Raw genomic sequence first — 15747 nt, forward strand, 5'->3', positions numbered from 1 at the left:
AATCCACTTTGCCGCCTCCAACAATGTGGCCGAGTACGAGGCGCTCATACACAGGCTCCGGCTTGCCAAATAACTTGGCATTCGCCGGATCCTATGTTATGGCGACTCGGACCTGGTAGTCCAGCAGTCGTCCGGTGACTGGGACGCCAAGGACGCGAACATGGCAAGCTACCGTTTCCTGGTCCAACAACTCAGCGGATACTTTGAAGGATGCGAGTTCCTCCACGTACCTCGAGCCGACAACGAGCCAGCCGATGCCCTGGTTCGAATAGGCTCCACCCGGCAAGCAATTCCAACCGGCGTCGCTCTACAATGCCTCCTCAAGCCGTCCATCAAGCCGTCTCCGGAATCCGATTCCATCTTCGTGCCGCCTGACCCCGATGCGGCCAGGTCCGGCTCGAAGAATCAAGTAGCCGACCCCAAGACCCCCGTAGCCAGCCCGGCGACTGCGGCAGCCAGCTCGGGGACTGCGGTAGCCGGCCCGGAGACTGCGGTAGCCGGCCCGGGGACTGCACCAGCACTACAGCCGGCGGCTGACTCCAGCACCTCACCGCCCAGCCCGCCCACCCTGGTGGCAGTAGCCACTTTGGCAGTAGAAGAAGTCGCGGCCCCGTCATGGGCTCAGTCCATCCTCAACTTCCTAGTAAACCAAGACCTGCCGGCTGACGAAACAGAAGCAAGACAAGTCCAGCGCCGAGCCGGAGCATACACAATCGTCAACAGAGAACTACTCAAGCGCAGCGTCACCGGAGTCCTCCAGCGATGCGTCGAGCAAGAGAAGGGCATTGCAATCCTCGCAGACATTCACCAAGGAGAGTGCGGCCACCATGCGGCCTCAAGATCACTTGTCGCCAAAGTCTTCCGCCATGGTTTCTTCTGGCCGACTGCTTTGGACGACGCCAAAGAATTAGTCAAGCATTGCAAGGGATGCCAGCTCTTCAGCTCCAAGCAACACATGCCGGCTTCGGCACTCAAGACCATTCCCCTCACTTGGCCCTTTGCCGTTTGGGGACTGGACATGGTGGGCCCATTCAAGACGGCGCGCGGCGGCATGACGCATTTGCTCGTCGCCGTGGACAAATTCACCAAGTGGGTTGAGGCGAAGCCGATCAAGAAGCTGAATGGGCCGACTGCCGTGACGTTCATCGCGGATATAACAACTCGGTACGGCGTGTCGCACAGCATCATCACCGACAATGGCACGAATTTCGCCAAAGGAGCCTTGGCACGTTTCTGCGCAGCCCAAGGTATCCGGCTGGACTTAGCATCCGTCGCCCACCCGCAGTCAAACGGCCAGGTCGAGCGAGCCAACGGCCTCATCCTCTCCGGCATCAAGCCCCGACTGGTTGTACCTCTGGAGCGCTCAGCCGGCTGTTGGCTCGATGAGCTGCCGGCTGTCCTCTGGAGTCTGCGCACTACACCAAACAAGTCAACCGGCTTCACCCCTTTCTTCCTTGTGTATGGTGCCGAGGCGGTCATCCCAACTGACATCGAGTTTGACTCGCCTCGAGTAACCATGTACACGGAAGCAGAGGCCAAGGAAGCACGAGAAGACAGCGTCGACCTGCTGGAAGAAAGCCGGCTGTTAGCTCTCAGTCGGTCTGCGATTACCAGCAGGGTTTGCGCCGCTACCACAGCCGGAAGGTCAGGCCAAGATCTTTCCAAGAGGGCGACCTTGTGCTCCGCCTGATTCAGTGAACAGCCGGCCAGCACAAGCTCTCAGCCCCTTGGGAAGGCCCTTTCGTCATCAGCAGAGCTCTAGGCAACGACTCCTACTACCTGATCGACGCACAGAAGCCGAAGGCACGCAAGAGAGACGACTCTGGCAAGGAGTCGGAACGGCCATGGTACGCCAACCTCCTTCGAAGATTTTACAGTTGAAAGGCAGTATGTATCACGCTAACTTTTGTATTAAGTACAAGATAATAGGCTCCCCGAGGAGGGCTCGGGGACTGCCATCCCTTATTTATGAATGAAAGATATCATGCTTGTCGTATCATTTACTTATTCCGTCCGGCACCGAGTCCGACTAGTCGGCTCGGGGACTGGCCGACTGAAGTTATATTAGAAGTCCTACCCGCAGTCAGACAAGTAGTGTGCCGGCTCTCAAGCCTTCCCTTGCCAAAAGTCGCAGTTCGAAGAACCGGCTGTCCGGCTGGCAAGGGTTAAAGGTAGGAACGACCGCCCACACAAAAAACGGCTAGGGACTAACGGACTAATATAACAAAGCCGGTTTTTCCCACACCGCCGACCGGCTACCAGAGTAGCCGGCCGGCCGGTTTCCATTCACTTCACTTTAAATCCAAGAAAGCTCAAGTACTTGCCTCCCCAAAGAGGGAAGGCGGCAAAGGAAAAAGCCTAAGGATAAACAAGCATACGCGAATGGAAACCAAACATGCACATGATAATATTTACACAAAAAGACCTCCTAGAGGCCAGCATTCAACATAGTTTGGGTACACCCCCAGTGGGTGGAACTGCGAAACTTAACAAAAGATTGTTCAAAGACAACAAAGCAGGAAAGATAAAGACGGCAGGTCAAGCTGGCGGAGCGGCCGACTGGTTGGCGGAGACGGTCGCGCCGGCTGAAGGAGCGGCCGGCTGACAAACTTCGGCTTGGTCGCCGCCTCCCGCAGAGGGCGCGCTTCCACGCGCCTCGTTGCTAGAGGCACGGTCGGCCTGAGGTCGGCTGGTTGTTCCACCAGCCGGCTCGACGTCTCCGCCGTCGTCGTCTTCGTCTTCTTCGCCCTCGTTGCTGGAGGCGATCTCCTCCGCCGAGTCCTCGCCCACCGCCGGGTTCAGCCCGAACCACTCCTCCGGCTGCGCAACACCGTCATCATCGATTTCGGGTGCGAAAACGCTGATGTCGGTGCACTCGGCGATCGTTGAAGCCCGCTGGGCGATAGCTGGCCTCACCGCCTCCAGCTCGGCATCGGCCTCCATCCGCCAAGTGCGCAGCTGGTCCAGGCTCAGCCCTGGGTACCAAGCCCGGACGAATTCCAACGCCCGCCCGGCTCCGAGGCGGGCCGCTGACGCTTTCCAAGCCTCGAAGCGACCAACTGCGACTTGCAGCCAGTCGGCAGTACCTGCACCCCGGCACGTTGGAGCTGGCGAAGCATTCGATGAGCCGGCTGCAACCGTGCCTGGACAGCCAGAAGCTGCTCCTCAAGGGTCCGGTTTGCATCCGGCGCGATGTCGGCCCCCGCTTGCCGGCGCGCCTCGCGATGGGCCTCAATGCTTTGGGCGGCGAAGGCGGAGTAGCCTGGGAAGTAATCTGCAAGAAACAACAAGCAACAGCCCAAGATAAGTCAAAAGACCCAGGCGGCAAGGGGCAGGAGAAGGGCCGAGGAAGGCAACTTACCGTCGATCAAGTCCTCGATCCGGCCGAAGCCTTCATCCAGAGCTCGCCGGGTCTCAGACCAGCTCGCCGCCTCCATCTCATATTCCGCTAGCAAGGTGGCTTCACTTTCCCGCGCCGCCTGCAGGGCCGCCTTGTGGCTTTCCTCTTGGTCGGCCAGCTTCTTGGCCAGGCGATCTCGTTCCTGGACCAAGGCAGCACACTCGGCCTCTTTGGTGTAAAGGGCGGCCTTCGCTTCGCCAAGCTCCTTCCTCAAGTCGGCGTTGGCCCCTGAAGACAAAGAAAGAAGAAAGATCAATCAGAAAAGAGTCGTCAAGAAAGATTCGACCCGACTGCGCAGCAGTCGGCCCGAATCTCGGGGACTACACCCAGTGGGTGCGCTGACGCGCCCCCACATGAGATAAACAAAACCAAGTACTTCGGCTGTCGGCCAGGTCGTCGGTCCGCCGGCTCAACTCTCGAGCCTGGGAGTCGAAGGCGGCAGCACGAAGGTTGTGGTATTCCTGAAAGTTTAGAAAGAAAGCAAAGTAAGGTGGCCGTCGAGAAAGATCCGACCCGACTGCGCAGCAGTCGGCCCGGATCTCGGGGACTACACCCAGTGGGTGCGCTGACGCGCCCCCACGGAAGAAATCAAGAAAGCAAAGCAGCTAAGAGCGAGGGACTCACCCGGATAGTGGTTCACGTCGACAAGAACTCTTGGTTGAGCTGTTGCAGCAGGGCGGCTTGAGCTTGTAGCCGGCTCCGGACCCCTTGAGCCGCCGCATCCAGCTCGCTGGTTCCCCCGCTGGGAGTCCACTCGGACACGGCGGTGCTGGCCGCCTCTAGATCTCCAGCCGGCTGGGCTGCGCCCGCGGCTCGGCGCAACTCCGGCGGAGCAGCGCCTCCTCCAGCACGCCGGCCCGTCGCCAGCTGCACCTTGAGGCCGGCCCTGCTCTCTGGCTCGCCCCCGGCCGGCTCCTCCGGTGCCGCTGACGATTGACCGCCTTGGCCCGCTCCGGTTGGCGCCGCAGGCGGCGCTCTCCCAGCCAAGGCCACGGGCTCCTCCTCCCTCTCCAACAGCGGCGGGTCTTGGACGATCTCCTCCGCCAAGGGCAACGGGGTGTTGGGGGCCACGGCTCAGAGTGGAACGGCTCCTCCTGCGCGAGCTTTCCGCCTCCGTCTCTGCGGGAGCCGCCTCCCTCTGGGCCTTGGCTACCGCTTCAGCCTGCCCCTTCGCCGCCTGGGCGGCCGCCTTCTCCGCCGCCTCGCGCTCTTCTCGCGCTTCGCGGGCGTTCCGCTCTGTGGCCTCCCTAAGATCGGCGCGGGGGTCCACGCGGCGGGAGCTCGAAGACCCTCCAGCCGGCCCCACGACGGAACCGCCCGGGCCCCGCTCAAGAGAAAGCGGCGCCCTGTCCAGCAAGCGAAGAAAAGTTAAGAAGACATTCGAAGAAAAGAGAACAACGACGAGACCGCGGCAAAGCAATTAAAGACTTACGCCGAGACCGCCTGGGGCTGTCTCACAGCCTTGCGGAAGCGGGCCGCCTTCGCGGCTGCCTCTTCTCGCTTCGTCGCCGCGGCGGAAGGTTTGGATTTCTTCAGCCGACTGCCGAAGAGGCCTAGAGCGGCCCGACGCTTCTGCGCGCCGCCGGCAGCCGGCGCGACGGACGAGCCCGCGCCCTGTTGGTCGGCCGCCGGCTGGCGACGCGGAGCGACTTCGGCTTCAAAGTCGTCCGGCCAGTCCTCGAAGCTCGCGGTGAACCTTGAGCCTCCGGGCTCGGCACTGTCCCCCACGACGGCGTCTTCCATGGCAGCCGCCCCCAAGTCCGGGTCGTCGACATCATCCACCGTGCGGTCGGGGGCGTACTGGCGTTCGATCCCTGCCGCCCCGGCCGGCGGCGGAAGAAGAGGGTTCTGCACAGAGAACCGGCTGGTCAGAAGCCGGCCGTCACGAAGCCGGCTGACGACGAAAAAGAAGATAAAGAGAGAAACTTACCACGGGTGGAGGATTTGCGCGAGAATACGGCGCCTTGCCGTACTGCCAGTCCCCGCTGAGCTTGCAATTGGCGATGTAGTTGACCATAAGCGCCACTTCCGCGTGGGGCATCTCCCATGTGCTCAGCCGGCTTGGGTCGAAGCGGCCGCTCATCTGACACATCATATGGGGCCGGCTCTGGAGAGGAAGGATCCGGCGCTCCACGAAGGCGGCCACCAAGTTGGCCCCGCGCAAGCCTTCCGACTGAATCAGCACCCGAAGCCGGGAGATGGCGGCGTTCCCGGCCGGAGACAACGACCGGGATCGGAAGCTCCACGAGGGCTGCCTCCCAGCCGGCGGGCCGTCTACGTAAGCCGGCAGGTTGATGTAGTCCTCTTGCTCGGCGACGTTCTTCACATAGAAATAAGATCTCTGCCAGACCTTCACCGACTGGATCAGGGGGATGGGCGGGAATGGATTGTTCTCGCTCGCCCTCCTCATGGCGATGAAGGCTCCGCAGGGGGCAGGCACGCCGGCGACGACTGTGCCGAGCTTGCTCTGGAAGAACTCTCCCCAGAGCTCCAGCGTGGGGAGCAGCCCTAGGAAGCCTTCGCAGAGGGAGACGAAGGCCGACAGCAGCATCACCGCATTGGGCGTGAGGTGATGCGGCTGGAGGTTGTAGAAGTCGAGGAAGGAACGCAGAAACCCGCTCGCCGGGAGGCCGAAGCCGCGCAGGCAGTGCGAGCGGAAGACGACCCGCTCGCCCTCCTCCGGCGCCGGCGAGATCTCCCTCTCAGGCGCCAGGCGGACCTGAACGCGGTCGGCGCCGGGCAGGCGCCGGGTCTGGCGAAGGAACTCCACGTGATCCTCATGAACGTTCGAGCCGTCCCAGGAGCTTGACAACGCCATGGGAGCGAGGTGGCGTGGAGACGCGACGGCGCTGAGACGGGAGGCTGCGGCGGCAGTGAGAGGAAGAAGACGAGAGTTAGGAGGGACGGAGTGGGAGGGAGCATGCGAACCTCTGTCGCTCCCCCTCCTCCCCCTACTTATAGGCTCACGTGGCGGAGCCGAGGAGGCGTGGCGTGGGGAAGCGTGGGGGCCGATCGTGCTCCACTTCCCACGCCCCGCGATTACCGATCCTTAATGGCGAGACGAAAACTGCCTTGAGAAGGCGAGCGGCCCTGTGGGCCACGGGAGATCCGCGCCCGGACCAAGGCTCGCGAGTGGCGGGCCCGGGCCTGCGGCGGCGTCCCATCGCGCGCGTGCGCTCGCAGGATCCTGCCGCCACATGGCCGCGAGAGGGCCCGTGGTCAGCATGCAGGCCCCCACTCCTCCCGCCTACGCGGGGTTATCTGAAGTCGGCGTACGCCCGCGAAGCCGGCTCTTCAGGATAGGAAGCTGACCAAGCTTCTCGTCCCCTTGTTCACCTCGGAGCTCGATCAGCTTCGGGGACTACTGTCGGAGTAAATAGCCATGGGTAGCCTAGCCGGCTTCCCCTGGCACTTCTGCAAAGGTTACGAGCCTGCCCGGCTCTCAAAAATCCAAGACATGGGGCCGCTTTCCCCCCGCCGGCTGAGATCCAGGCCGGCTTTGGGAAGGCGGTCCGACTTTAATCTTCATGAGAGGGCCGACTCCAAGAAGCCGGCTGCGAGAAGGCCGACTCCTTCGAGCCGGCTCCCCATAAAGCAGTCAAGACCGTACCCACAAAGTTCGCACCCACCTAATGGTGGTGCGACGGGGCATGGCTACAGAAGAGCCTGCCACCCCCGAATCCCGGGGCACGCCTGGCACAGTGCGCCGTACGAGGTAGGCATGACCCGTCCGGCGCAGCACTGTTGCCATGTTGACCTTGGCGTCACCCACGACGGGCCGCCAGCGTGGCACACAGGCGGTGGGCCCCTTAGAGCAGAGAGACGGCCGAAGGCGGCCACGCTTCCAACCAGCCGGCCCAAGACGGAGCCGGCTCCCCGCAGCCGGCTCGCCGCTTCCCTCGAAGAGGACGCCCCATTAAGGAGACAAGACGCGGTAAGGCTACAGCGATCGTTCGACAGGTGGCGGTACTGTAGCCGCTCTTACCACGATGAAGCTCACGACAACAAGATGAAGCCACAGTGACCCAGGAGTTGGCAGCCGGCGGGACCCACCAGTCGGCGGGCCCCAGCAGCCGGCGCAGAAGCCGGTGAGCGCAGTCACAGACGGCTGGGCCCCGCGCCCGGCCGGATTACCGTTGTACCCCCGGGGGGTAGGCCTATATAAACCCCCCGGGGCACCCATGCAAAGGGTTCGACCCCCTGCTAGTTCTAGACACCAGTCAAGGAGAAGAAGCAGGCTAGCCGTGCCCTTTATTCCTCCTCCCCCCCAAAAATAGCTCAAGGAGCGTTGTGTAGCTACTTGATTCATCGAGTGAGCATGCGGAGACCCTGCAGAGCAGCAGTAGGGGTGTTATCTCCTTGGAGAGCCCCGAAGCTGGGTAAGATCCGCCGGCGTGCCTGTCTTCGCCTCATCCCGCTTCCAGGCACCGGCGACGTCTTACTGGTTCCCACAAAGATAAGCCACCCGTTGGCATATGTCGCACCTACCACCCGACAAGGCCAGCCGGCCCTATAGGCGCGCCAAGGAGGAGTCCTCCTCCTAGTAGGAGTCCTCCTTGTAGGAGTAGGACTCCTACTAGGAAGGGGAAAGAAGTGGGGAAGGAGAAGGAAAGGGGGGCGCCGCCCCCCTCTCCTAGTCCAATTCGGACCAGGGGGGAGGAGGCGCGTGGCCCACCCTTGCTGCCCCTCTCTCTCTCTCCACTAAGGCCCATATGGCCCATTACTTCTCCCGGTCGGGTTCGGTAACCCTCCGGCTCTCCGGTTTTCTCCGAAATCACCCGGAACACTTACGGTGTCCGAATATAGTCGTCCAATATATCAATATTTATGTCTTGACCATTTTGAGACTCCTCGTTATGTCCGTGATCACATCCGGGACTCCGAACTAACTTCGGTACATCAAAACTCATAAACTTATAATATAACTGTCATCGAAACCTTAAGCGTGCGGACCCTACGGGTTCGAGAACAATGTAGACATGACCGAGACACGTCTCCGGTGAATAACCAATAGCGGAACCTGGATGCTCATATTGGCTCCTACATATTCTACGAAGATCTTTATCGGTCAGACCGCATAACAACATACGTTGTTCCCTTTGTCATCGGTATGTTACTTGCCCGAGATTCGATCGTCAGTATCTCAATACCTAGGTCAATCTCGTTACCGGCAAGTCTCTTTACTCGTTTCGTAATACATCATCTTGCAACTAACTCATTAGTTGCAATGCTTGCAAGGCTTATGTGATGTGCATTACCGAGAGGGCCCAGAGATACCTCTCCGACAATCGGAGTGACAAATCCTAATCTCGAAATACGCCAACCCAACATGTACCTTTGGATACACCTGTAGAGCTCCTTTATAATCACCCAGTTACGTTGTGACGTTTGGTAGCACACAAAGTGTTCCTCCGGCAAACGGGAGTTGCATAATCTCATAGTCATAGGAACATGTATAAGTCATGAAGAAAGCAATAGCAACATACTAAACGATCGGGTGCTAAGCTAATGGAATGGGTCATGTCAATCACATCATTCTCCTAATAATGTGATCCCGTTAATCAAATGACAACACATGTCTATGGTTAGGAAACATAACCATCTTTGATTAATGAGCTAGTCAAGTAGAGGCATACTAGTGACGTTTGGTTTGTCTATGTATTCACACAAGTATTATGTTTCCGGATAATACAATTCTAGCATGAATAATAAACATTTATCATGATATAAGGAAATAAAAATAATAACATTATTATTGCCTCTAGGGCATATTTCCTTCAGGAATAACATACCTTGGGTGGTGGTGTTGATCTTGCTCGTGTAGTTGAACTTGTGTGGGCTGCTCAAGGTTGATGTAGTTCATCAAGGGTTGGGAGCACCACTTGGAGTTTGAGTTCATCTACCTACATGGGTTAGCTTTGCAAGGAAGAGCACTTGTGTATCCAAAATGACAATCATGAGACTCAACATAGAATTAGCCAAAGGATATGTTTGAATGGTTTCGTGCTTCCTTGTCTTCAACCACCATTGTGTAGAGACTTGGTGATGTAGAGATTGCTCAAGATGTGAGTGAGTTGCAATCTCATAGATTTAGATTCAACCAAGTACCTACACGAGTTAGATAACATGCAAGGTACAAATATATCCAAGACATATGAATAGCATCATAAGAGAAATATCGAGGATTAGTCATAGGCTCATGCCCCGCATGTATCAAATGGAGTTCCTACTCCAAGTTTGAAGCATCAATGATGTTCAATTCACCTCTCAACCTGCAAAACACGTTCTCATCAAGTGGTTTAGTGAATATATCCGCCAATTGCTTATCGGTGCGAACATGCTTAAGGTTAATGTCCCCTTTTGCAACATGATCTCGAATGAAATGATGACGAACTTCAATATGCTTAGTTCAAGAATGTTGCACGGGATTGTGAGCAATCTTAATAGCACTTTCATTGTCACATAGCAATGGAACATGTTTCACATATATCCCATAATCTTTAAGAGTTTGGGTCATCCAAAGTAATTGAGCACAACATGAACCAACAGCAATGTATTCCGCTTCGGCGGTGGATAAGGATACCGAGTTATGTTTCTTGGAAGACCAAGACACAAGAGATCTACCAAGGAATTTACAAGTACCCGAAGTGGATTTTCTATCAACCTTGTCTCCGGCATAGTCCGAATCGGAGTAGCCAACAAGATCAAAATAGGACCTCTTAGGATACCAAATGCCAAAATTTGGTGTATGGATTAGGTATCTCACTATCCTTTTCACAGCCTTAAGATGAAACTCTTTAGGAGCAGCTTGATATCGTGCACACATGCACACACTTAGCATAATATCGGGACGAGAGGCACATAGATATAACAATGAACCAATCATAGAGCGATAAACCTTTTGATCAACCGGTTCACCATCTTTGGTCAAATCAAGATGTCCACTAGTAGGCATGGGTGTAGTCATACCTTTGCATTCTTGCATATTGAACTTCTTGAATAAGTCCTTGGTGTACTTCGTTTGAGAGACAAAGGTACCTTCCTTAGTTTGCTTGATTTGCAAACCGAGAAAGAATTTGAGTTCACTCATCATAGACATCTCAAACTTCTCCGACATTAGCTTTCCAAACTTCTCACTAAAATGAGGGTTAGTTGAACCAAATATGATATCATCAACATAAATTTGGCACACAAATAGTTCTCCATTAACCCTTTTAGTAAAAAGAGTAGAATCAATTTTACCAATTTCAAAGCCTTTTTGAATAAGGAACTTGGTCAAGCATTTATACCATGCTCTAGGAGCTTGTTTAAGACCATAAAGGGCTTTGTGAAGTTTGTAAACATGATTAGGTTTCTTAGGATTGACGAAGCCGGGAGGTTGCTTAACATAAACTTCCTCCTCAATTTTGCCATTTAGAAAAGCACTTTTAATGTCCATTTGGTACAAGGTGATATCATGGTGATTAGCATAAGCAAGTAAGATGCGAATGGACTCAAGTCTAGCAACGGGAGCATATGTCTCACCATAGTCCATACCTTCAACTTGTGTGTAGCCTTGGGCGACGAGACGTGCTTTGTTGCGAACCACTTGTCCATCTTCATCTTGCTTGTTGCGAAACACCCATTTGGTACCAATGATGTTGTGGTTGTTGTCAGGCTTCTCGACCAATGTCCACACTTGATTTCTCTCAAAGTTGTGTAGCTCTTCATGCATAGCGTTTATCCAGTCCGGATCCTCCAATGCTTCTTCAACCTTCATAGGTTCAATGCTAGAGATGAATGAGTAATGTTCACAAAAGTTAGCTAAACGAGTTTTAGAGCGAGTGATTCTCCCGGTTTGGATATCATTGTAGATTTGCTCGACGGGATGATCCTTAGCAATTCTTGCTCGAACTCGTGAAAGCTTTTGCTTGGGTCGGGGTGGAACATCCTCTTCATCTTGTGCTTCTTCTTGGCCTTCTTTATTGTTGACGTTGTCGTTCTCTTGTCGTGGTGGAGAAGGAGGTTGTTGATGTTCATCTTGGTGCGCTTCCTCGTTTTCTTCATCTTGGCGTGTCCCACTTGTGGATGCTTCCGTATCAACTCTTGGTTCACCTTGTCGTGAGGTAGAAGCTTCCACTTGGACGGACGAGGTACTCTCCTTCACTTCTGTTGGACGAATCTTGCCAATGGACAAGTCTTGAATTGCTTCCGAAGGGTCTTTGTCTCCTACATCAATTGGAAATTGCTCTACTTGCAAGCCGTTAGATTCATCAAACTTCACATCTACCGTCTCTTCAACCTTTCGGGTGAAATTGTTGTAGACACGGTAAGTGTGAGAGTTTGAGCCATAACCAAGTAGGAAACCTTCATGAGATTTAGGAGCAAATTTAGAACGACGATGCTTATCAAGAATGTAGCACTTTGAGCCAAATACTCAAAAGTATCCAACTTGGGGTTTGTTACCGGTGAGGAGCTCGTATGCCGTCTTGCCGAGTAGCTTGTGAAGATACAAGCGATTTGTTGCATGACAAGCTGTCTCAACCACTTCCTCCCAAAAGTGCTTTGGCGTTTTGTACTCATCAAGCATCGTTCTTGCCATCTCGATAAGAGTCCAGTTCTTCCTTTCAACAGCTCCATTTTGTTGAGGTGCGTACATAGCCGAGAACTCGTGTGAAATCCCTTCTTCGTCAAGAAAGGTGTCCACATTTGCGTTCTTGAACTCCGTTCCGTTGTCTCTCCGAACCTTCTTGATCTTCACATCAAACTGATTTTGGGCCTTCCTAGCGAAGTTTTTGAAGATCTTTTGGACCTGCGATTTGTCATCAAGAAAGAATACCCACGTAAATCTTGAAAAATCATCAACTATGACTAGACCAAATGAGTTACCACCGAGACTCTTGTAGGCATTTGGACCAAAGAGATCCATGTGAAGTAGCTCGAGTGGTCTTCTTGTGGTCATGATGTTCTTTGCGTGGTGACTTCCTCCAACTTGTTTCCCTGCTTGACAAGCACTACAAAGTCTATCCTTGTCAAATATGACATCTTTTATTCCAAGGATATGATCACCTTTAATAAGCTTATCAAGATTTCGCATACCAACATGACCTAGTCTTCTATGCCACAACCAGCCTTTAGAAGATTTGGTAATTAAGCAAGTTCTAGGTTGAGACTTTTTAGTGAAATCAACAATGTAAAGATCTCCTCTACGTATACCGGTAAAGACCATTTTATGATTGTCTCTACGAAACACTTGGCAATCTACTTCAGTGAATAAGACATTGAAACCGAAATCCGCAAGTCTAGAAACTGAAAGTAAATTGTATCCAAGGGATTCAACGAGCATGACATTTTGTATGGAGCTATCATGTGAGATGGCCACCTTACCAAGGCCAACCACCTTACCCTTTGAATTATCACCAAAAGTGACATATTTTCGAGGGCCGTCGTTTTCAGCAAGCTCACGGAACATATCTTTATCTCCGGTCATATGATCAGTACATACACTATCAAGGACCCATTCCTTTCCTCCAGCCATGTAGCCATGAAGATTTGCCATAAGACCAAAATGCCTCATTGCATCATCAAGATCATAGTCACTATCATCATCTTCATCATAGTATCCATGTTCAACATCATCTTGTGATTGATCAATTCCTAGAGAGGGTAATTCATTAGATAAATGATTATCACAATGGTTACCTTTATGAATTCTAATAGCTTTGGATATGATATCGCTAATGATTCCAACATTTCCTTTAGCACGCATGAGATTGGTAAGCTCAAATAGACAATCACTAAAGCTAGGATCACTAGAGTTCATCTTACTCAAGGCAATAGACTTATGGAGAATTTCGTCTAAATTTTTCAAGGAATAATCTGGAAATCGTTCCTCAAGAAATCTCCATATGGTGTAGGCACACTTGAGAGTAGGCAAACATCTAATCAAGTTTCTAGGCAAGCCTCTAATGATGAGCTCAACAGTTCTAAGATTGCGAATCATGTCAATATCTTCATCTAGGGTAGGGTGCAAAGGATCAACATGAGGTGCACAAGGGCTAGTAATGTACTTGTTCAAATGATATTCATTGAAAATCTCAAGCATTTCAATTTTCCACTCATGAAAATACTCTCCATCAAGAATAGGCACTCTATGTCTAAGACTCCCCAAAGTAGACACATCCATCTTCCTCCAATGGTGTTTAAACCAAGGCAATGGAGACCAAAGCTCTGATACCAATTGAAAGGATCAAGAAGAGGTGTCTAGAGGGGGGGGGGGGGGTGATTAGACACTAAGTGCCAAAAGTTGCAGTTTTTAATATTCTTAAGTTTAAGTGGAGTTTAAGCACAAGTTTAACAAACACAATACATATCAAGCAATCATGCAATGAGTATATGAGCAGCGGAAAGTAAAGCATGCAACTTGCAAGAATGTAAAGAGAAGGGTTTGGAGTATTCAAACGCAATTGGAGACACGGATGTTTTTGTCATGGTTCCGATAGGTGGTGCTATCGTACATCCACGTTGATGGAGACTTCAACCCACGGAGGGTAACAGTTGCGCGAGTCCACGAAGGGCTCCCCACATGAAGGGTCCACGAAGAAGCAACCTTGTCTATTTCATCACGGCCGTCGCCCACGAAGGACTTGCCTCACTAGCGGTAGATCTTCACGAAGTAGGCGATCTCCTTGCCCTTAAAAACTCCTTGGTTCAACTCCACAATCTTGTTGGAGGCTCCCAAGTGACACCTAGCCAATCTAGGAGACACCACTCTCCAAGAAGTAACAAATGGTGTGTTGATGATGAACCCCTTGCTCTTGTGCTTCAAATGATAGTCTCCCCAACACTCAACTCTCTCTCACATGATTTGGATTTGGTGGAAAGAAGATTTGAGTGGAAAGAAACTTGGGAAAGGCTAGAGATCAAGATTCATATGGTTGGAATGGAATATCTTGACCTCAACACAAGTGTAGGTGGTTCTCTCTCAGAAAATGTGTATTGGAAGTGTAGGTATGTTCTGATGGCTCTCTCCACGAATGAAGAGTGGGTGGAGGGGTATATATAGCCTCCACACAAAATCTAACCGTTACACACAATTTGCCAAACTCGGTGGGACGGAATGGTTAAACTCGGTCGGACCGATTCAGCAAAACTAGTGACCGTTAGGACTGATATGCAACTCGGTAGGACTGATATGGTTAGGGTTAGGGCATAACATAATCTCGGTGTGACCGATTACACAAACTCGGTGGGACCGATTTTGGTAATAATCTAACCAGAGAGTTGGTCAGGCAAACTCGGTGAGACCGATTACACAAACTCGGTGGGACCGATTTTGGTAATAAGCTAACCAGAGGGTTTGCATTGTAATCTCGGTAGTACCGATTGCTCAAACTCGGTGAGACCGATTTTGGTAATGGACATACACAGAGAGATTACAATCCCATCTCGGTGCAATGCGCAGGCAACATGATGCAAAGCATGGCATGATATGCGAGATGTGATATGCAATGTATATGCGTGCTCCGAAAGGAAAAGATTGAACCAGGCATCAACTTGGCAATCGAAGTGTGTCGCTGGAAAGATGAGATGATTTCGGTCAAAATCGATATAAAGATCACCGGAATCGGATGCACGGTTTGCAAATGGCAAGCAAAACAAGAATGGCACAATTCTGCGATTAACAGCACGATGCCATCTAGAATGCAACAAGAAACTAAGATAATGCACCCCAACATAGCAACACGGCAAATGGCAGTGATCTACTCAAGATGCTTGACAAAACATGAGCACTGAGCTACGGCTAAATCACACAAGAGCAGGTGCAAACAAGCATGGCAAAAGTGCAAAAGATATCACCATCACAGACTTAGTGAAAATACTAACATGCCAGAAATTAACATCAGGAAGCCATGTTTAGAGCTAGCAAACAACATGCAAATCATCCTTACTGAAGCAACTCAAAACAAGCATAGATCTCACTGTAGTATCATGTTTACATGGCATAAAAATAACAGTAGGGAAATGACTTAGTAAAATCCGAAGTCCCTGTAATCAGCAATATCACGAAGGCTACTTTGCATGCTTGTGCTAGTCACCACATATATCACAAAAAAATACATGGCAAGCACCCCTGTAAAGATGGCATTGCATAGATCAAAACACATGTGGAGCTCATGCCCATATGCAGCACACAACAAATGTGACAAAAATGACAAATCCTCATACTCTGATAAGTAACAACACCTAACAATTTATAGCACTCTTGCATAAGTGATTTGGGCATCAAGATGAACTCAAACAAGCATGCCACAATGGAACGAAATGAAGAGCATCTCACAATGAACATTTTGATATATCATGCGCAT

Source organism: Triticum urartu, chromosome 1A, assembly GCF_056163025.1.
Source record: "Triticum urartu cultivar PI428250 chromosome 1A, HENAU_Tu73, whole genome shotgun sequence".
NCBI lineage: Eukaryota > Viridiplantae > Streptophyta > Magnoliopsida > Poales > Poaceae > Triticum > Triticum urartu.